General features: G+C 41.6%; 1 protein-coding gene, 1 non-coding gene and 2 pseudogenes across 2 annotated transcripts in view; 2 read left to right on the forward strand and 2 right to left on the reverse strand.

Annotated features, from left to right (window-relative positions):
* LOC102695046 (zinc finger protein 721-like) overlaps window positions 1-18,763 on the reverse strand; it is a 1,154,024-nt pseudogene that overhangs the window by 810,845 nt on the left and 324,416 nt on the right.
* LOC138242831 (zona pellucida sperm-binding protein 3-like) overlaps window positions 1-18,763 on the forward strand; it is a 496,704-nt gene that overhangs the window by 417,633 nt on the left and 60,308 nt on the right. The window lies entirely within an intron of this gene.
* Window positions 17,299-17,463, forward strand: LOC138243633 (U1 spliceosomal RNA). The gene has a single exon (XR_011192287.1). It is a non-coding gene; the product is annotated as a U1 spliceosomal RNA (small nuclear RNA).
* Window positions 18,063-18,181, reverse strand: LOC138218181 (5S ribosomal RNA; annotated as a pseudogene).

Genomic DNA, 18,763 nt, shown 5'->3' on the forward strand with positions numbered 1-18,763 from the left:
ATTTCTAATTATTTTGGTTTCAAGATAGCAATGAAACATAAAAGCCAGCTGGATAAATCTGTTACACGTCATTTACAATGGTCTTTCAACTAATAGCCCGTGCAGGGATCAAACCCCAACTGTTGGTATGAGTTGCGTTAGGCTCTGCAACATGCAGATGAGAAACTTTTTGGAGTTTTTTTCATTCTATACTGCAAAGGGATGGACATATAAGGTCAGCAGGCTTGGGGAATTGGACCTTATGGTGAAGGCTGCGGGCTCAGCATCAGCAGAACCTGATCAGTATCGGTTGACTCCGATATACTTTGACAACTTAACTTCTGGATTTAGAGACATTTACCTTAGTGTCGGTATACTAAGATGTTTTGGTAACGAGGAAGGAGGGACAAAGCAAATTGGCAGAATGTGTGCTATTTTGTTGACTACAAGTCCTCACATGCCAGAGGGTCAATATAAAAAAAACGTAACAGTATAATCTCTTGTACTTCACAATTTAATAGTGTCTGTTACATTGTGTCTCACACCTCAGTGTCAGAATTGTGAGACGAGTTTGTAATCAGGAGGGAGGGCCATAGCAATTCACCAGAAATTGCATTCACCTTTTCCCAATGCATTCTCACATGCCATTTTCTCACATGCCATGCTCAGAGGGTCATATTTTTAAAATGGTATCATAAAATGTCCTGAAGTTCAGGATTTTGACAGTCTGTTATATTGTGTCTCACACCTTGATGTCAGAAATATGAGACAATTTTAAAATCAGGAGGGAGGGCCCTAGAAATATAGCAAACATTGCATTTACCATTTGACAATGTATTCTCTCATGCCATGTTCAGAGGGTTGTATTTAAAAAAACGGTACAGTACAATGTCCTGAAGTTCAGGATTTTGATAGTCTTTTCCATTGTCTCTCACACATCTGTGTCAGAACTTTTAGACATTTTTATAACCAGGAGGTAGGTTCGATCACCCTCTGCTCATCCTCAGTTAACCATATAGTCTCATATACCATGTTCTAAATGTCCCATTTAAAACTGCTATATTAAAATTTCTTGTAAAATGCAAGAGTTTGGGTCTTTTTATGATCAGAAGGCAAGGTCGTGGAAAATATGCAGAAAGTGCCAGTGAATTTACGTTTTGCCTTTGTCTTATTTACTCGTGGTATAACATGCCAGTTTGTTTTATTGTGAGTTGTGTTTCTGAAATGTGTTTCATACAAAAATGCAATTTGGACAGTCTCTACTTACATATTCCCCTTTACTGAGGAAATATACAGTAATACATCCAGATAAGTATTTTTAAAAATGACTGTAGAGAGCCATCTACAGGCGAAAGACGACATAACATCACAGCAGCAGCATTTAATATGGAACGAAAAACGCAAAGCAGCAGCTGGCGAATAAGAAGCCAACTTCAGCCTCGTTAATGCAATAGCATTAGGTGAGGTGGAAAAATATTTCTTGCTCTGAATCTTACCATTTTTATAGGAGGTGTTCTCGGACCTCTTGCCTCAGAAAAAAAAAACTGCCAGATATTTCTACTCCATCAATAGCAGCAGTGTTATCAGTACTGAGCCCTAAATGTAGGTCCTATCATCATATAAAAGGTCGAAAGTATCGACTGCATTCAACTGATAAAATGTATCTTCTATGAGAGTTATATCTTATCCAAAATACATAGGAAACAAATTTGCACGTTTTTGGGGGGGGGGATCCTGAAGACTGAGACTCAAAACTTTTTTTTTCCTTCTTTCCAGGAGGAAGGATTATTCAGATGCAAACATTGTCCCAAAATCAATGTACTCTCCATTGATATTCAAATCCTTAAATTCTTCATCTGAACGCCAATATTGAAATATGATATTGTAAAAATTGTGGTTTTCTTTTTAAAGCAAATTTTATGCTTTAAATTAAATTTTATTTATTATGAAAGTGCCGGAAATTTTTCAGTACTTTAGAGGGTTTTGCCATTTTAGATGTTATGCTGTTCCTGTCTGATTTATCAAATGTGTCATTTAAATCTCCAGTTATTTCTATATCAGTCTGAAGGCCTTGCAGTAAAGATTGCAATTCATCCAAAAATGCCAAGTTTCCCACTGGTGATACATACAAGGAAATGAATGTATATTTTCCCCCCAAATCAACAAATTTAAAATCAAATACGTCCCTCATCTGCAGGTGGAGAGAATAATGTCAGAATAAATACAGGTTTAAAAGTCAGGAGCATTGATAGTCCTATTTTAAAATGACACTAAAATGCTCACAATATATTAAAAAGCTCTGTAAAATGCAAAAATAATAAAAAAATATTAAAACAAGGTAAAAAGAAATAATACACAGTTATAAAGCTCAGGAATTATCAATGTGAAGTTACAATGGGTTGATTGTGTTTCATGTGATTTAAAAAATAAAATGTTTGCAAAAAATCCACTTACAATATGCTAAAAATGGCAAGAATACTTAACCTTTTACTACCAGTGACATATTTAGCCAATGTCTGCCTGGAATTTCCTCCCCCTTAAACATTTGTTATATCTCTGCAGCAGAACATAGCAGGAGCCTGGTTCAGGTCTTAAATTGAAGCTAACCCCCATGGCTTTGAGTGTGAATAGTCAAATTTCTTGTATTTCTTAATGTGTCCACTCAGCAGACAAACATATGAAAAATGGCTACTAGCTTGGATAAAATTTGGGACAAATTGATCAATTAGAAACAATTCTACATCATGTTTTGTGAAGACTGGACCTGGAATGAAATTTCACGCCTATAATAAAAAATCATAAAAATATTGAAAATAATAAGAATAAAAACCATTGCAATTGCTATAAAAACCTTAAGACACTGCTAGAGAGCCTTTATCTGCTGTTATGCAATGAAAAAAAACCTCAGAGTTGCTTTCTGGTGTGAAAAAAAGGACCACTGATAAGAAACTGATAAAAAACTGATTGATTATCCCTTCTGAGTCAATGATTGACAGCTAAAAATGCAGCCTGAAGCTTCTAGAGGAAGTCTCACCCCCTAAGGGCTCTGAATGGCTGAAAATACAAAGAATGACAGCGGTTTTTACCAATCAAATCGCCTTATTTCTGGCGCTCGTTCTTCAAACATTTACTACGTAATAAGTAACGTTTACTAGTCTCTAGCTCTTGAGATAAACTAGTCTGGGTTATTTTGGATATATATCATGCTCCAGTATAAGGTAAAAACATGGGATATATATATATTTACTGGTTTTTGCTTTTGCGGTTTTGTTGGGAAAAATGTATGATATTGACATGCTGTGCTTACCGGGTTGCCATGTGTTTTGGGATTCTGCTAGTTCATTAATTTATTGGTTTATTGCATAATAGTGTCATGTCTGTGGAAACAAACTTTATGGTTTTGTTGTGGTGATATTGGAGAATACGTGCATGTGAGAAAATTTGTGGAGCGGTTTCAAACAAACGTTTATCTCGCGTTTATCTTAAAAATAAAAAGTGTCATCTGGGGAGACAGGAGTGGTCCTCGGTGACCGCGATCCGGACTACAGGTGTGTAATTTAAAAAAAAATAAAACAAGTTAAAAATAAATAAATAAAATAAATATAAGACTAAATGGGTTTAACATTCAGCAATGTAATTGGTCAGATGCTTATGATAAGTGATGCTGGTGTTTCGTGTGATTTAGCGAATTCAAAAAAATATTCATTTTAAAAACGGCAAGAGCTCGTATGAAAAAAAAGTTTGTAAATATCTTTGTTACAACAGCCGCGCCAGAACTATTCAGATACTGTACATCAGAAAAGTACCTGAACTTGACTGGTTTATATTCAGTTATGTGCATTGGGAACGAAAGGGAGACTTAGATGGATTTTATTAGGGTTTTAGGAATCAGAAAATGTATTTTTACACGTTTATGCCTACGAACAGAAATAACTTTTTTTGGTTTTTTCTTGTAACCTCAAACAGAGAAACCCAGTACTGACTCACAGAAACACCCCGGAGTTTCTGTGTTTCTGGGATTTAAGAGGGATGTACAGTATGCAGCGGTGTTACGAGTCTGGAAGGAGGAGACGTGCATTCCACACGGGGAGCGTAGAGCAATGAGCCGCACCTGTCCTATATAACCGCTGAGCACGGACACACAGAGTCTCCAGCCAGTGTTGGAGATTTATGATTTCAATGTTTTTTTTCCTTTTGAGCAGAAGCTGGGTTTCTTCCTCTAGTTAAAGTTATTGGAGTTGTGGTTACTATCAAGCAGTCTGTTGTATACTGTACGTGAAATAAAGATAAGAGTGCTTTCTTGATACTTCACAAGAGTATACATAATTCACGAGCTGTATTAAAAAAAATGAACTGGAAGAAAAGCAATAGGGCTGGAGTTTATAGACTGTGATGCAAATACGAGAGTAGGAGAGGAGGGGACTAGTTCAGGAGCACAACCGGCCCTCTCCTGCCCATTCTCCCACCAGGGTCTGTTGTAACCCAGTGTGAAATTCAGTTCCTTTTGATCACTCAGCTGCTTTGCCCTGGGAATATGGGGCAAATAAAGGAGATAGCAACCAGACTAGAGGGAGAGTTTTTATTCCTAAGGGATGACTTGTTTTACAACAGCAGACAACTTAAAGAAACAAAAACCTCTGTTCTTCTGCTCCAGGTTGGTTCCACTGGGAACAAGTGTGGCCAGGAGCTCATGAACAGTAATTAGGGGTTGTTTCCATAAGGGGGGCTGGAGTAAGTTAGATGTCAAGGGCAATAAAACTCATTAGATCTAATTGACCAGTTAAAGTGAGTTTTTCTGCTTTTTGCACAGAAACCAGTGCTCTCTTCTCAATGTGTGGGTGAGTCTGTCAGTGATATAACAGCTAGGCAGGACTGCCATTGTGGTCTATTTCATCACCTGTGACCCCATCTTCCAAAGACAACAGTCCAATCTAGCATAGAGTGTCCCGGACTGCTCTGTCAGTGACAGTGGGAGGTTTATCTTGTCTCTTGTTCCGCCAGAATGTAACAAATAGTGACCCCTTAATGGAGGAAACTTTAGCTTTTTTAGGTAATTATACCACTTGACAATGTTACAGGTGTTGGGGGGGGGAACCCCTAGTGATCCCACAGTCTCACATAGACAATGGCCAGTCTACACAAACCTCCAGTCAACACAGCCCTGACCCCTGTTATGTCACCCAGGTCTACACTGTGAGACAATGATTATTTAGGAAAATTGTAAGGAATGCATTCCAAAGCAGTCAATGGAAGTATGGAATTAAAATAGTCAAGTCTTGATAAATAGAGTATATTATCTATTTATTATACCTTTACATTGTGACAAAAACAAATTTCAAGTCCATTATGAGCACACACAGCATATTAAAGATGGGTCTCTGCACTGTAAAGGAATCTGTTCACTTATTAAAAACTTTAGCTAATAAACCTGAAATGTCATTTCTTTTACTGCTTGTTCTTTAAGGTACTAACTCATTGACATTATGTACATTAAAATAAGACTATTCACAAAGAAAAAGCATTTATCACAAATGGATCATGCCAAATAAACTCTAGTAATCAAGAGCAATTAAGAAAAGGAAACAAAACCATCTTTTGAGGATGCCAGATAGAAATGTAAACACACACTCACACGTGGGGCCAATCTTACCAGAAATCAATTAACCCACCAATAATCTTGGACTGATGTCTGAAAACCAGAGCAAACAGTACAATATTGAGGTACTAAAGCTATTAGTAGAACAGATCTAGCTTCTCAACATAATACTTATGTCTGAACTTCATTGAATAGTGACACTTCAATCTTTCATATTCAATATTTTTCACAAAATCAACAGCTGAGAACAGACCGCCATGTACCTTTATCCAGTGGTTTTCAGAGCAGAGACATCCGTGTGGGCAAGAGTTCTTTCCCTGAGGTCCACTGCACGTCAGCTAGCCACGTTCTGGCTGGGTCGTGTGTACTCCTGGGAACGTCGCCTGTAATGAATATTGGAGACTTTGTACAAATTAATAATGTGAGCATATTAATATGATATGTGTTGAGGCCAAACATAGAGAATCACTGTTAAAACTTGAATTCAACCTCCAGTGTCTGATTTTGAAATGCTGATCATCACCCGTCTTCTGGCTTCTAGATGCACGTGTTAATGGATATTTCTTGTCTTCTTTTTTTCCCCCCATATGCTCTTCTCTGTATCATTAAGTACTTCTGGGTCATTTCATGTACCTCGTGGCATCTTGGCTGGTGGTGAATGGCAGGCAGCTGCTCTAAAAATAACATGCCTATTAATATGATGTTGAAGACAAAACCAAAACAATACAACTTTGTTTTGCACTTTAAAATTTATCACAAGCTTGTCATATTTACAGTCATCAACTGATTTAGGCTGCTGTTCCTGTGAAAAATGTCCTTTGTTTAAGAAAGATTCAATTTAAAATCTTTAGGTTTTAAATATAAACCACTGGCAATATGGTAATCACTTTTACAACTTTTAAGAAGTTGCAAGATAGCTCTACAACTATGTTGTCCTTAACCTATTCAGAAACTACCACTAATATTGTAAGAAATTGTTCTCTAGGCTCTAGATCTTGTGGGCTCTGTTCTCGATGAATTGGAAAGGTGTCGTTCATGAAGTCCAGTACTCTGTCGATCTCTCTCTTACCAAGAGACTACCCATCTAACGCTGCAGGAAACTCCAGTGCCTGGTCTGGGAATGCTGTGCTATTCAGATTCTGTCAATAAATTTCAAGAATGGTTCACCTTTTTGTTTACACTGTGGCATTTCTTTGCAGTAACAATTGAGTGGGATAGTTATCTGCCTTCTATACTCTCCTGAAAATCATGTATCTTTTTAGCAGTCCCATATCCCTTCCTTATATCCTTGCTGATGAGAATGAGAAATGCTATTTTCAAGACATTAACACAAATATAATTTTTACATTAATTCCAAGGTACAAGAAAATGAATATCTTCAAAATATGCACTTTAATATACTTACTTAGTTTCTTTTTTGGAAATGGTCAGTGAACCAACCACTCCAGAGCTTGTCCTTCACCTTGAAATGATTTCCTGGAAATGCTGTAATCACAGAGGAGCTCTTCTCCCCATCTTCCGATTTGCCTCCTTATCCAGGAGGCAGGCTCAGTGTTTTTCACGAGCATCAATGCAGTTTTTGTGCAGGTTCATCTGAAAAGAAAAGACATCTCATCTCTCCCTGTGAGCTTCAGCAGTTGTCTTTGTGATGACCTTGCCATTGTTATCACACACCACCTCTCCCTTCTGGAAACACCTGGAAGTCACAAATTTCTTCCCCTTCACAGGATCGTCAGTGATGCTCAGGCCTTCCCAGATTTGATACTTTATCAACTTTTTAATTTGCATGTCATTTGGTGGCAGTCCTGTGTTGGGCTTCCAATTCTCTAGCACTTCGACACTGTTGATACATTGGCTGACCAGTCCATCTTCTTCGTCTCCTTTCACAGCTGCTGACCTGGGCATTACAGCGTAGTTTAGTGAAGTAAAGATGAAACGGCTGATAAAACACAAATAAAATGCAATTAAGGTACATTCCAGATTTTCTTAAATACTGTACATGATTGGAGCTATGCAGGTGGAGGTCTTTTGTTCGGTATTAACATGGATTTTAATTGGCTTCTATGAAAATTGGCCATGGTGTGAGTGAGTCCTGTAATGGACTGGTGTCACATTATGGGTGATACAGTACTTTGCATCCACTGCTTGCCAGGATGGTTCCAGTTCTACCACAACCCTGAATTGAGTGGATGGGTATATCAATGTAGCCATCAACTTGCATGTTCCCCTTCTTCACTAAATGTAAAGGAAGCCAGCTGCTGTTTTAGGTTTTGTGCTCTTTAACAGGAATTATGACCATTTTTGTGCCCACTTGTTGAGACAACACTTTCTTTGCACCCATTTCTCGAACTGTAATAGCGAGAAAATAAAAATGAATACACCAAACTGTAAAAATCCCATATATGTAATTTATTACTTTTGTTGTATGAAAGTATCCTTACTCTCATGTTCTTTACCACCCCTGGGTGCTGCAGGTGCTTCAGGTGGAGAAAGGCCTGCAGGTAATACAGTACAAGAAGCTGCTCAGGCAAGGTGATGTCTTGCCCAGTCTGTGCAACACATCTCTCTTTGCAACCATCAACACCTTCCAGCAATCCTTTGTACTTGGTTCTGGACTCTGCAACTGTCTATATCTGTGGGAGAAATTCGTACTCATCAACTTTTTTTGTATTCAAATTAAAAGTACAACTGAAAGAAGTTTTATAATGAAAATGACCTAATTTTAGTAATCTCTTGGCAACATTCTTACTGTTCTTCTTCTGAATATCCTTTAGGATACTTTGGAAGTTGATGATGAGGTTAGCCAGGCTGGGATCCTCTACTTTCACACTGATATCATAGGATGTAGCCCGGAAAATGGTTTATGTTCTTAATATAATTAGCAATGATTTGGTGAGACAGTCCAGTGGTCTTCATTTGGTTACAATAATTGTTGTTTTGGATAGGCCCTTTACAAAGTTTAAGGAAGATGCAGATGGATCCATAAAAACAGGAATCTGGAAACATTTTCTACCTGATAAATGTAGAGTCACTATGTTTATGGCTGAGATTTCACATGGGTGAATTTTAAGCTAAGGAGTAAAAACATGTGCTATGGAAATATCACTGCTCAATTTTAAATGCCTTTAAAAAATAAATACCTCCTGAGAGCAATCTGCCACTCCAAGATCCTTGGTAAGGTCCTGTTTAAACCCAGCCAGGTGAGAAGCATCCAGGGAGTGCGTTCTGTCCAGTCCAGCCTGGGTCACCATCTTCCTGAAAGCCTGCTGATGGCTTTTAAGAACTGGGGGGACAGAAGGAATACAAAATACACATTTAAACATTTTTACTTCTAAGACAAACTAGAATACAAGTATAAAACAAAAGATACATTTGGAAAAAATAGAAAGTTCTCCAGAACTCACATCTTCCCCTTCCTCTTCCACTTCAGTCTCTGGCATCTCTTCCTCCTGGACAGCAGCCTCTTGCTCAGGGCATCTGGACCACTGGTATATCATTTTAACATACCCTTACATAAAGGTAAAGGTTAGAAATGAAACAGAAGAACCCTTATAAATTCTAAATATCTTACCTTGCTGATGTGTCTTCAAGATTCCACATAAAACAGTCCATGGACTCCACCAGTCTCACATTCTCACCACACATGAGCCCTATGCTCTTGCAATCCCCGACCTGCCGATTCCTCAAGTGATTCAACAAGTCCTTCCTGGCCTGGAGAAGGACCTTGCTGATCTCCTCTGCTGAGGCTCATTTCATACACACCCTCTTTAGGTGAAGAGGAAACTGGTCAAATGTCTTCAGGCAGGTCTTGCACACCAGAGGAATCCTCATGGGTCTCTTTTGAAAATAAATAACTTTTGTGTAAAGGAACAAGTCAAGACTGTTTCAGTTTCTTAACCGAGCCTTAATTTTCTCTCCAATAGCTTCACCATATTGTTTATTGTATTTTTATCAGAATTATACCTTGCTCAAAAATAATGACTTTATAAAACAACTTAACTCTTACTTGGTCTTGTTCGCAGTCTTTCCAGTAGAAGTCGTTGTAGAATTTAAAAACAGCTGTGATAATTTGATCTGCCCGAGTGTCCTTCCCTAACCCAGTATTGATAGTTTGTGTACTGTAGGGTCCAAAGGTGGTGTTCTGCAATTTCCTCCCATAATGTTTCTTTGATCAGTTGGAAGTAAGTGTGAAAGCTTCCTCCCAGTGGGGAAGCTCAAGATCCTCTAGTTGTATGACAGATTTTCGTTGTAGTGCTCTTCGAGGATCTGCAGTGTGGTGTGAAGCCAATTTTTGGCATTGCTTACCAGCTTCAGATATGTGAGTTTGGGTGGCTTGGCAGGTTTTATGAGTTCCTCGGTCTTCTCCCGTCCAATAAAACTGCTGTGTTTTGTAAATGGTGGACTGTTTGGATCATTTTGTAGATGATCCTGGTTCCTTGGTGGAAGGTATCCTGTCTGACATGTTTGTTGTGTAGGCAGTGTGGAGGGTGACCATACGGTTGCGTGCATTGTCAACTCTGGATTGATCCATACTTACCATTTAAATGCCTAAAGCTTCGTTGACACCGTTAGGTTTCCACTGTTAGGCAGCTTTAACTCTGTAGAATCTGTGGCTCCATAGGAAGACTATCTTGCCTTTCTGTGTGTCGCTATGTTTCTGCCTGGGTCTTCTTCAGGCATTGTTCTGGAACACTGTGTCCATGCTGGCTTGTTTTTATCCTGTTTTGTAAGGGGCAGTGTGTTGTAGTTCCTCCTAGGGGGCTAGTTTGTATCCTATGGTCTGTGTTCCTTCTGTACGTTTCTGTATGAGTAGGTGCAGTTTCAGTTGGTGAATGGGTTTCTGCTTTCCCTGGTGGGGATTATGCATGGACCATTAACATATCAATAGGCAATCAGGGTCTTTTGTTTTCCTCCCTAGTAGGACTGTGCAAGCTGTGTGAGTTTCCATAGCTGATTGGTTTCAGTTATTCTTCTGTTTGTTGCGTGTTAGTATGGTGAAGAGTTCCAGTCCCTGTAGGATCTGGCTAGTTAGGAGAGGGGAACGAAGCTCCTTCTCCCAGATTTTATCCGAGAGGGGACCATCTGGGACAAGGAGAGGACTCTCCTTCCAACGACTAAAACCCTCCCGGTTTTTCTGATGTACAGGTCTTGTGTAAAGATAGTATTAAGTCTTTTGATCCACTCCCTTTCCTTTTTCTTTCTTTCTGTCTCTGTCCAGTTGGGGTTGCTTTCCAGTCCCATGGTTCCTGATGTACCTGTGTTGTGTCAGTTGGGTTCGGATGGAGTTACCCGTTCCCCCCACATAGGTCACCCCGCACTTTTTGCACTGGATGCTGTAGATGGCGTTATTGATGTTTTCTGAGAGTGCCCTTTGCAACTGGAAGATTTCTTTAGTTTCTTTGTTTTGGATAGTTGTTTTCTGTTATGAAATGTTTGGCTCTTGGTGTATATGATCTGTTGTGTACAGGTTTTAGCTTGCTTTGGTCTAATTAATGCTAAAGGTTTTTGTTTTTTTCTGTGTGCAGATATGATTTTGTGCTCCCTCAGTATGTTTGTGTTTTCTAATATCATGGTTTTTGGTTGGTTTTTATGCTGAGTTGAAAATATGATGTGTTGAGGGGTATTTTTCTGTCATCTGGAGTGTTTCTATTTAGAAATGTTTGTGCCACATTTTTGAGGAAACTTTGTGTGTATCTTCTCTGGCATAAAGCTTGGAAGAGTGTGTATTTGGCTTCCTCAAAGTCTTGTTGTTGTGTACAGATTTTGTGGAAGTGTAGGAGTTGTGATTTTACCAGTCCTTTGAAAGTATGTTTTGGGTGGAAGCTATCCTTGTGCAGTAAGCCGTGTGAATGTGTCTTTGAAAAATACCTTGATGTCCAGTTTGTCTGTGTTGTTGAAGGAAGAAACTTTGTATGTGGTGGTGTCTAGGAAGTCTATCAGGCTACCATGCTTGGTGTATTTGAGTTTAATGGACCTGTGGTGTGTGTTGAGGGTGTTAATGATTTCTTGTAAGGCTTGATATGTGCTGCCTATATGTTTATTTTTTATATCTTTGCCCTGTGATGGACTGGTGTCCTTTCCAGGGTGTAGCCTGCCATGTGTCTATTTCTTGCCACATTTTAAAGTGGAGTTATAATCTTACTATTTTTACAGTTTTAAATTGACATTTACAAATGTATATTAAAGCAGCTACCCACCTGAACTAAACTATGTCAGCATGTGTAGTCTGCAAAGGAACAAGTAATAGGTTTATTCCATACTGAAAAGAGAAGAGAGAAAACTCAACGTTTCGTCTGTGAAGCCTTCAGGTGTGAGAAAGACAGGGCAGGTTACAAAGATTAAATAGCACAGAAGAACAAAAGCTGGGAGAGGGGAGGAGGCAGGAGCGGCAGAGAGGCCACTCAGGAAGTGCAAAGTGGAGAGAGGTGAAGAAAGGTATGAAGTCAAGACCTGCAAGAGAATAGAGAAGATTACATTAAAATAAGTCAGTCATTGAGAGATCCTGGCCATTTGAGGTGAAAAGAAAAACTATGGGCTTGGAGAAATCTTTAACCTTCCCAGCCCTAATATGTTCTCTGAAGCGTTCTCCTAGACTCCTTTCGGTTTCCCAAATGTAGATAGCTGGGCATTTTTTGCAAGCGATACAGTAAATGAGATACAGGATGTTGTCAGGGTTATCTGGAATTGTCCTGTGATGCCCTGAATGTCGTTAGATATGTATTTGCAAGTGATGCAGCGAGTGCTGTTGCAGGGGAAGGAGCCAAGTGCGAGGGAGCTGTGAACAAGAAGCTTATGTGGTGGTCAGCGATAAGAGATGATTGGGCGGTCGGGAAAAAAGAGTACCGATGGAGGGATCGTCCTGTAAAATGGAGTCATTGTTAATGATGGTCCTGGGGATAGAAATTGGGTTAGGGTGGTAGGAAAGCACCGAGGGAATGCGGTTGTGAGACCAGGAGTTCCAGATTGAGTTGATGAGCCGAGGGCTGTTTTTTGCCTGGGAGTAGAATAAAGTGACACCTTTCGTCAAACTTTTTGACAGGTACCACGCCCCCCTTTTCAGGCAATGGGAGGCCGCCATGGGCAGATGTCCTGCCCCCTTTTTGGCTAATGGTGCATCATTACGAGTGGATGTCCCGCCCCCTCCAGAGCCAATGGTGTGTCATTATGAGTGTTGTTGTCCCGCCTTCCACTCCCTGGGCCTCAGGGTCCAAATACCCACCATCGCATCCCCCTCAATTTATAAATAAGTGTATGAAAGCACTATTAGCGACGAGGGTTGGAAGGTGATCAAGTCTGCCGTAGGTTTCAGCGCACTCTATTATAACCCTAAGGAATCGGGGCGTTACGGCGGTGTGTTGGGAGTCTGGTGAGGGCTGCGAGTTCCCGGGGTGTAAGCGGCACCAGCCGCAGCCAGATGTCAGAGGTGTGGGCTGTTGCAGCCAGGGTCCGGTGACAGTGTGGTTGACCCTGACATCAAGTCTCAAAATACAGCAAGGGCGTGTAAACACACACACACACACATACACACACAAAGTCTCACGGAAAGAACTCGCAGGACAAATAACATGTGAAATGTGAACCACTTTACTTCATCAGTAGGTTTTCAAATACAGAAACATCAAAGGAAACATCCCAGTATACACTTTTGAACTTTTCACACACGTTACAGACTACTGCTTGCAATCACCAATTAAATGTTGGTGCAGAAAATCAGTTGTAGCCCCAACATTGTTCAGAAACTCAGCAGCATCTGAAAAAGCATTCATAAGGCCCTTTCCCTCGCCATTTCTATAGCCATGAACACCAAACTGGGCAACTCTGTCTAACAGATCAAATAAATTTGCCTGAGTGATCAGAGGGACGGTGTAACCACAGGTTCTATGTAAAATACGTTGTATTTTGGAATACACACCGCTGAATCCGCCAGGCTTCAGTTTCTAATCTGAAAACATCAGAATCACAGTAATTTCACTCATGTTCTTTACATACACATCTATCTCTTTAACAAATTCAAGGACATGAGCATTCTGTTTATTGATTTTAATTTCAAGCTTTGCAGAAAGAAGGGTGTAAAGCACTCTTTGTAAGAATTCTAACGTATATATTCAGAATTCTTCATTCTTTGGACGATGGCTCACCCGTCTCTAAAACACAGCCGTGGTTTTACATAGATCTTTTTTTCTCTTGTGTAAAAATAAGTATAATGTTTCTTTTGCAATGCACCAAAAGTCACGTCTAGTATTTTTCCATCTACCTTTTCAAGTAAGGAGCGTACACACTCATATGGCGATCGGTTGTCAATTATGTTTCTCAGCAAGTGTTTTATACTCCGCTCAGTATGATTTGTAATGGTATAGGCACCCAGGCCCCTGGCGATGTACAGAACAGCCGATAAAATTTGGGCTAAACTGAGAGACGTATAAATTTCTAACGCAGCAAACGACACATCTTCGTACCCATCCGCGCACCCGTCAACCAGGCATGTGTGACCCCGTTGACCTGGATGATTAATCAAACAGGCCTCGCATTCATCAATCAGAACCCCCTTTAAACAATGGCTGAAGATGCAACATTCCACCGACTTTACAATCTGATCCATAGCATCAGGCTCATTAGAGCCATCATTAGCTAAACTAAGTTGAACATCATCATTATTAACATTTTGGCGAATACACATGCACAGACACGAAACATTCAAGCTCGATGGTAGTTTGAAGATTGATGCGTCGACCTCTTCGTTATTCTATTAAAGGAAAAAAGAAAAGGAAGGCTTAACAAAATAAATAGGCATGCTTTTTACCTAAACTATTTACCATTTTAATGCCTCTTTTGTGTTAGAGTTTTTCGTTTCCTCCACACTCGCCGCGGTTTAATATTGACTATTTGTAGCGACTCTTTATCATCAGTCGTTGACGGTTCACCAACACCAGATTCCCCGTACGTGCTCACATAACAGCCACTGTCACACACCACTGAGTGCGGGGTCAGCTTTTGCTAAAAAGAAGACGAAGTGTTGAAAATGATATACGCTAAGCGCAGATTGAAATAACAATTCCATTATCAGAAAAAATATTTTAGCAACTTACCTCTTCAGTTTGCATAGCAGAGGAATCCGATGATTCACTACTCAAAGAAGCCATCTTCGCAGCAGTCAATATCGGGGCCTGACAGCTAAGGTGTCACACTTCAAAACCGGCAAGTCGGCTCATTTAAGCATAAACTCCAAATCCGTAACCATGCCTACATAGCTCAAGACAGTTTTCAAATGGTTGTGATGTTTTAGAATGCCCCACCATATCCCCCTGCCCCAAAATCACACGTGTTTTATCGAGAGCGAAAAGTAATCACGTTGAATTAAAATACGTAAGCTTATTTTGAATGAGAAATTCTCAACAGCTTTACAAAAGTTTGAAATACTTTTCCACATACCGTGAATGTAAAGTCTTTAAACCTTAAAAATATTCACATGCAACCCAAACCTCAAATGATGTGTGTTTGCCTAGAAAAGAAATTACATTGAATCAAAAAATGTAACTTATTTTATTTTTTGAGAAGAGCATTGTGGGGCTGGTCTTTATATTTTAGTGGATAGGTCATAAAAGTGTTAAAATAATTGAATAAGACACATTTAGCAGCGATAACTTTTAAGCACAAGCAAAAAATTGATATTTATAACGCTTATTGATTTTAACAATATAACGGACTTTACTAAAATGTTTACTTTTAAAATAAATCCTCACCCAGGCATCTGCCGTTAAAGGTTATGGGATGTAGACCCACGGTATCCAAAGAGGAACAGCTCTTTCCAGGGCACCCCGTCAAGAACAGCTCCTCGGACAGCGCGAAACAGGCCATCCAGCAGATCCGTCAAGCACGCCCTCAAATCCTTCAATCCATCACAACTGAAAAAAAAGAGGTGCAGCAGCCCCTCCGTCCACTTCCTGCACACAGGGCAGAGGGAGTCCTCCTCAGCATGGAAGGGCTGCAGTACCATCTTGGTGAAAACGCAGTTGTGACGGATGAAGTCCAGCTGCTTGCATCTCTGGGGCAGGAAAGGCAGCCTCAGACATGCCCAGATCCATGTCGGCTCGAGGTGGCGGAAGATCTTACCACAGAACTCCTCAGAGATTGGCACACTGAACCGTTTCGCCACCATCAGCCTGTAGAACATACTGGTGGTGCACTCCAGGAGGTCCACCCCACGGTTCCCCCACTTCACCCTCAGCTCCAGCCAGGCTGGGCCTGCTGCCCCGTCTTGTGGACGGAGCTTCTCCAGCCAACTGTCCGGGAGACCGAGTTTGAGCTGCTCGTAATCCTGATGGATCTTACTGACAGGCAGCTTGTCGTCGACCTCTCGGACAGCGTCGACAATAGCCTGGGTGGGCAGAAAACTGTCCTTTACTTCATAAAGAAGATCCTTGACCTTGGATATGCCAGCCTCGTAGAGCCGCCTGTTCCATCGAGACCCCAGCAGGGGGTTGAGGAACAGAGGCTGCTCCAGAAGCTGGGCCCGGGTCTCCGGCGTGTAGGAGACATGCTGGGACATGAACTCCCCCCACGCCAGCAGGACCTCCCTGTAAAAGGGGGGCAGATGTTTTACCAGCCCCAGAGTCAGCCTCATCAGGAGGGTCTCCTGCCCCAAGCCCCCACAAGTCATCGAGGTAGCGTACCATTAAAAATCTTCCAAATGCCGACATTATCCAGGTCAAGGAATTTCTTCACTACTTTCAGCCTAAAGCTTTTCAGCTTCAGGCCTACATCACACAGCTTCAGCCCACCCCTGGAAATTTCCCCAATGAGGGTGTCATGAGCAACCCGTGGAGGCTTCCCCTCCCACACGAATCCCACCACAAGTTGCCTAATCTCGTTCTCTACCCATTCAGGAAGAGGCATCACAGACACTGGGTACCACAAGAGGGACAGGCACAGTGTGTTAACGAGCAGGACCCTTCCCTTTAGGGTCAAGGACCTGTGTCTCCACTGATTTAGCCTGGCCCTCATCTTAATGAGCTTCTCCTTCCACTTCCACTTACTCTTGACACTTAGGAATGCAGTCCAGATATCCATTTGGCACTCCCTAGACAGATAGGTGCCAATGGATGACCATTGATCATGATAGCCAGGCTTAGCTAAGTGCATCCCCATCTGGGAGCTGTCCCTTATCAAAAGAAAATATCTTAAATCAGCCTGCATGAATACTTTCTCTGTGGCTGCACCACAGAGATGGAAGGTGAGATGGGGCCTCATTTAGGACAGCATTCCACCACTTAATTATGTCTTATTAACAAGCATTGCCGCTACAACGGCATCTCTCCTGTCAAACTTCCTCCTGACGTGTTTGACAGGATCTGGGCCGTGGTGAACAGTGGGAAAGACGCCCTGTGGAGAGTGAGGAACATGGGGCTGTTCAAAGGCATCGAGGTCCCAGTCAAGGCAGCAGGTAGCCTGGCCCTGTTCATCACCCGAGAGAACTATTACCTCAGAGATCTGTGGAGAGAAAGGAGGGAGGAAGCAGAAAATCTGTGGGAAATAGAGAGCATAGGTCAATATATCAAGAAAGTGTGAAAAACATTATCATGTTTAAGTAAAGAATGTGATTTACACCAGAAAAAAAGAAATTGTTGCTATGTAACTGGTACCGTGTCAAAATGTAATGAGATGTGATCATATATACTGTTTTAAGTATGTATATTAATGTAAAGCTTTCTAATTTGTGATGTCCTGTATTTTTTTGTGAAAAGAAAATAAAGTTCTTAAAAAATCGATTCACCCAGGGCGAGGCTCGGCCATTGCACTCCGGCTGTGCTGACCCCTGCGAATTCCCCAAATGTGGGAATCTCGACTGCATAATTTCTGGCAGTGGGGGACCGCGTTCGCGCTCTCCCCTGATGTGCTTGGTCCATAATCAGATACGGAAGAGTTACGACACCACGTGCTGCGATAGGATCCCAGTTCGAAAGCCACTGCTGGTTCCCGGTTTCTTTTAGTTAGAGGTCCGGAGAAGCATTTCAAGCTGGTTACACTACTCCTTCCTGACATTCATTCCCTTTTAAAAGTCAGTCGTTTTGCTGTAGTCTGCATTATTAAGGCCAATTTATTTGGTCATGGGGGCCTCGGTACTGTATGCTAATTCTCAAGACAGTTTCACCCGTTTTCTGATTGCTAGGTTCTGTACCAGTGCAGACATGTCAAACAGTGAATGGCTGTACCTCTATTGTATCTGTGCTCAATGAATGAAATCAGTAATAAATGAATATATGTATAGTTATACGAAAAACAAGTGGTTTATCGACTCATCTTCATTTGCAGATTTAGAGGCAGCTTCGATATTTGTTTTACAAACGTTTTTTTTTTTATATGGGTCACACACATGCCATAGCAACAAAACATCTCTAGAGATGAGGCTATAGATCACCTTTCCATCCTCCAGGTTTTCCTCCCAAAGCCTACGGCACCAACGGTGACCCCTGCTAGCCGAGAGAGCAAAAGCTTGCAGCACCTGGTATTCCCAGGAAGTCTCCCATCCAAGTACTAACCAGGCCCAACTCTGCTCAGGTTCTGAGATCAGACGAGATCGGGCACATTCAGGGTGGTGTGGCCACAAGCGAAAGCTATGGTGCCTAACTAGCTACTTGAAGCTGTGTGTGGCTGGGGCTCTGTGCCCCCCGAGCGGGACTGAAGGATCGTTCGTGTGCAACTCTTTGCAAATCGCATTGCGTACCTGGATGTTGACGAATGTGCTCCCTTGTGTTGGTTTGTCCCGCACTGGAGGAGAACAAACAAACTGCTCGGAGGAGCACAAGGCAAGTCTTCACAAGACAAAAACCTCCAGTGCACAGCACTCTGAAAACATTTCTGGGCTGTCGCGTGTTTATTTCAGCACATAAAGCGCACCAGTCCAACACGTCGGCCGGGCGCGTGGCGCCTCCGCCCTCTTGTGGCCTTGCGGCGTCAGAGCAAGAGGCTCCTTCTCGCTGCCTTTCCGCTGTGTTGCAGAGCCCCGAGAGGGAACCTGGAGCGCACACTTTGTGGGGGGCGGGGGACCGCGTTCGTGCTCTGCCCCCGGTCTCTTGCGCGAGTACTAAATCTCACAGCACCAGCCAGCAGCCAGGAGACAAATACAATATCGCGGGACAGGGGGGCCTTGTCATTGATTGTTACATATGAGACGGGGATTAGGAAGAGACC

Source organism: Lepisosteus oculatus, chromosome 14 (assembly GCF_040954835.1).
Source record: "Lepisosteus oculatus isolate fLepOcu1 chromosome 14, fLepOcu1.hap2, whole genome shotgun sequence".
Taxonomy (NCBI): domain Eukaryota; kingdom Metazoa; phylum Chordata; class Actinopteri; order Semionotiformes; family Lepisosteidae; genus Lepisosteus; species Lepisosteus oculatus.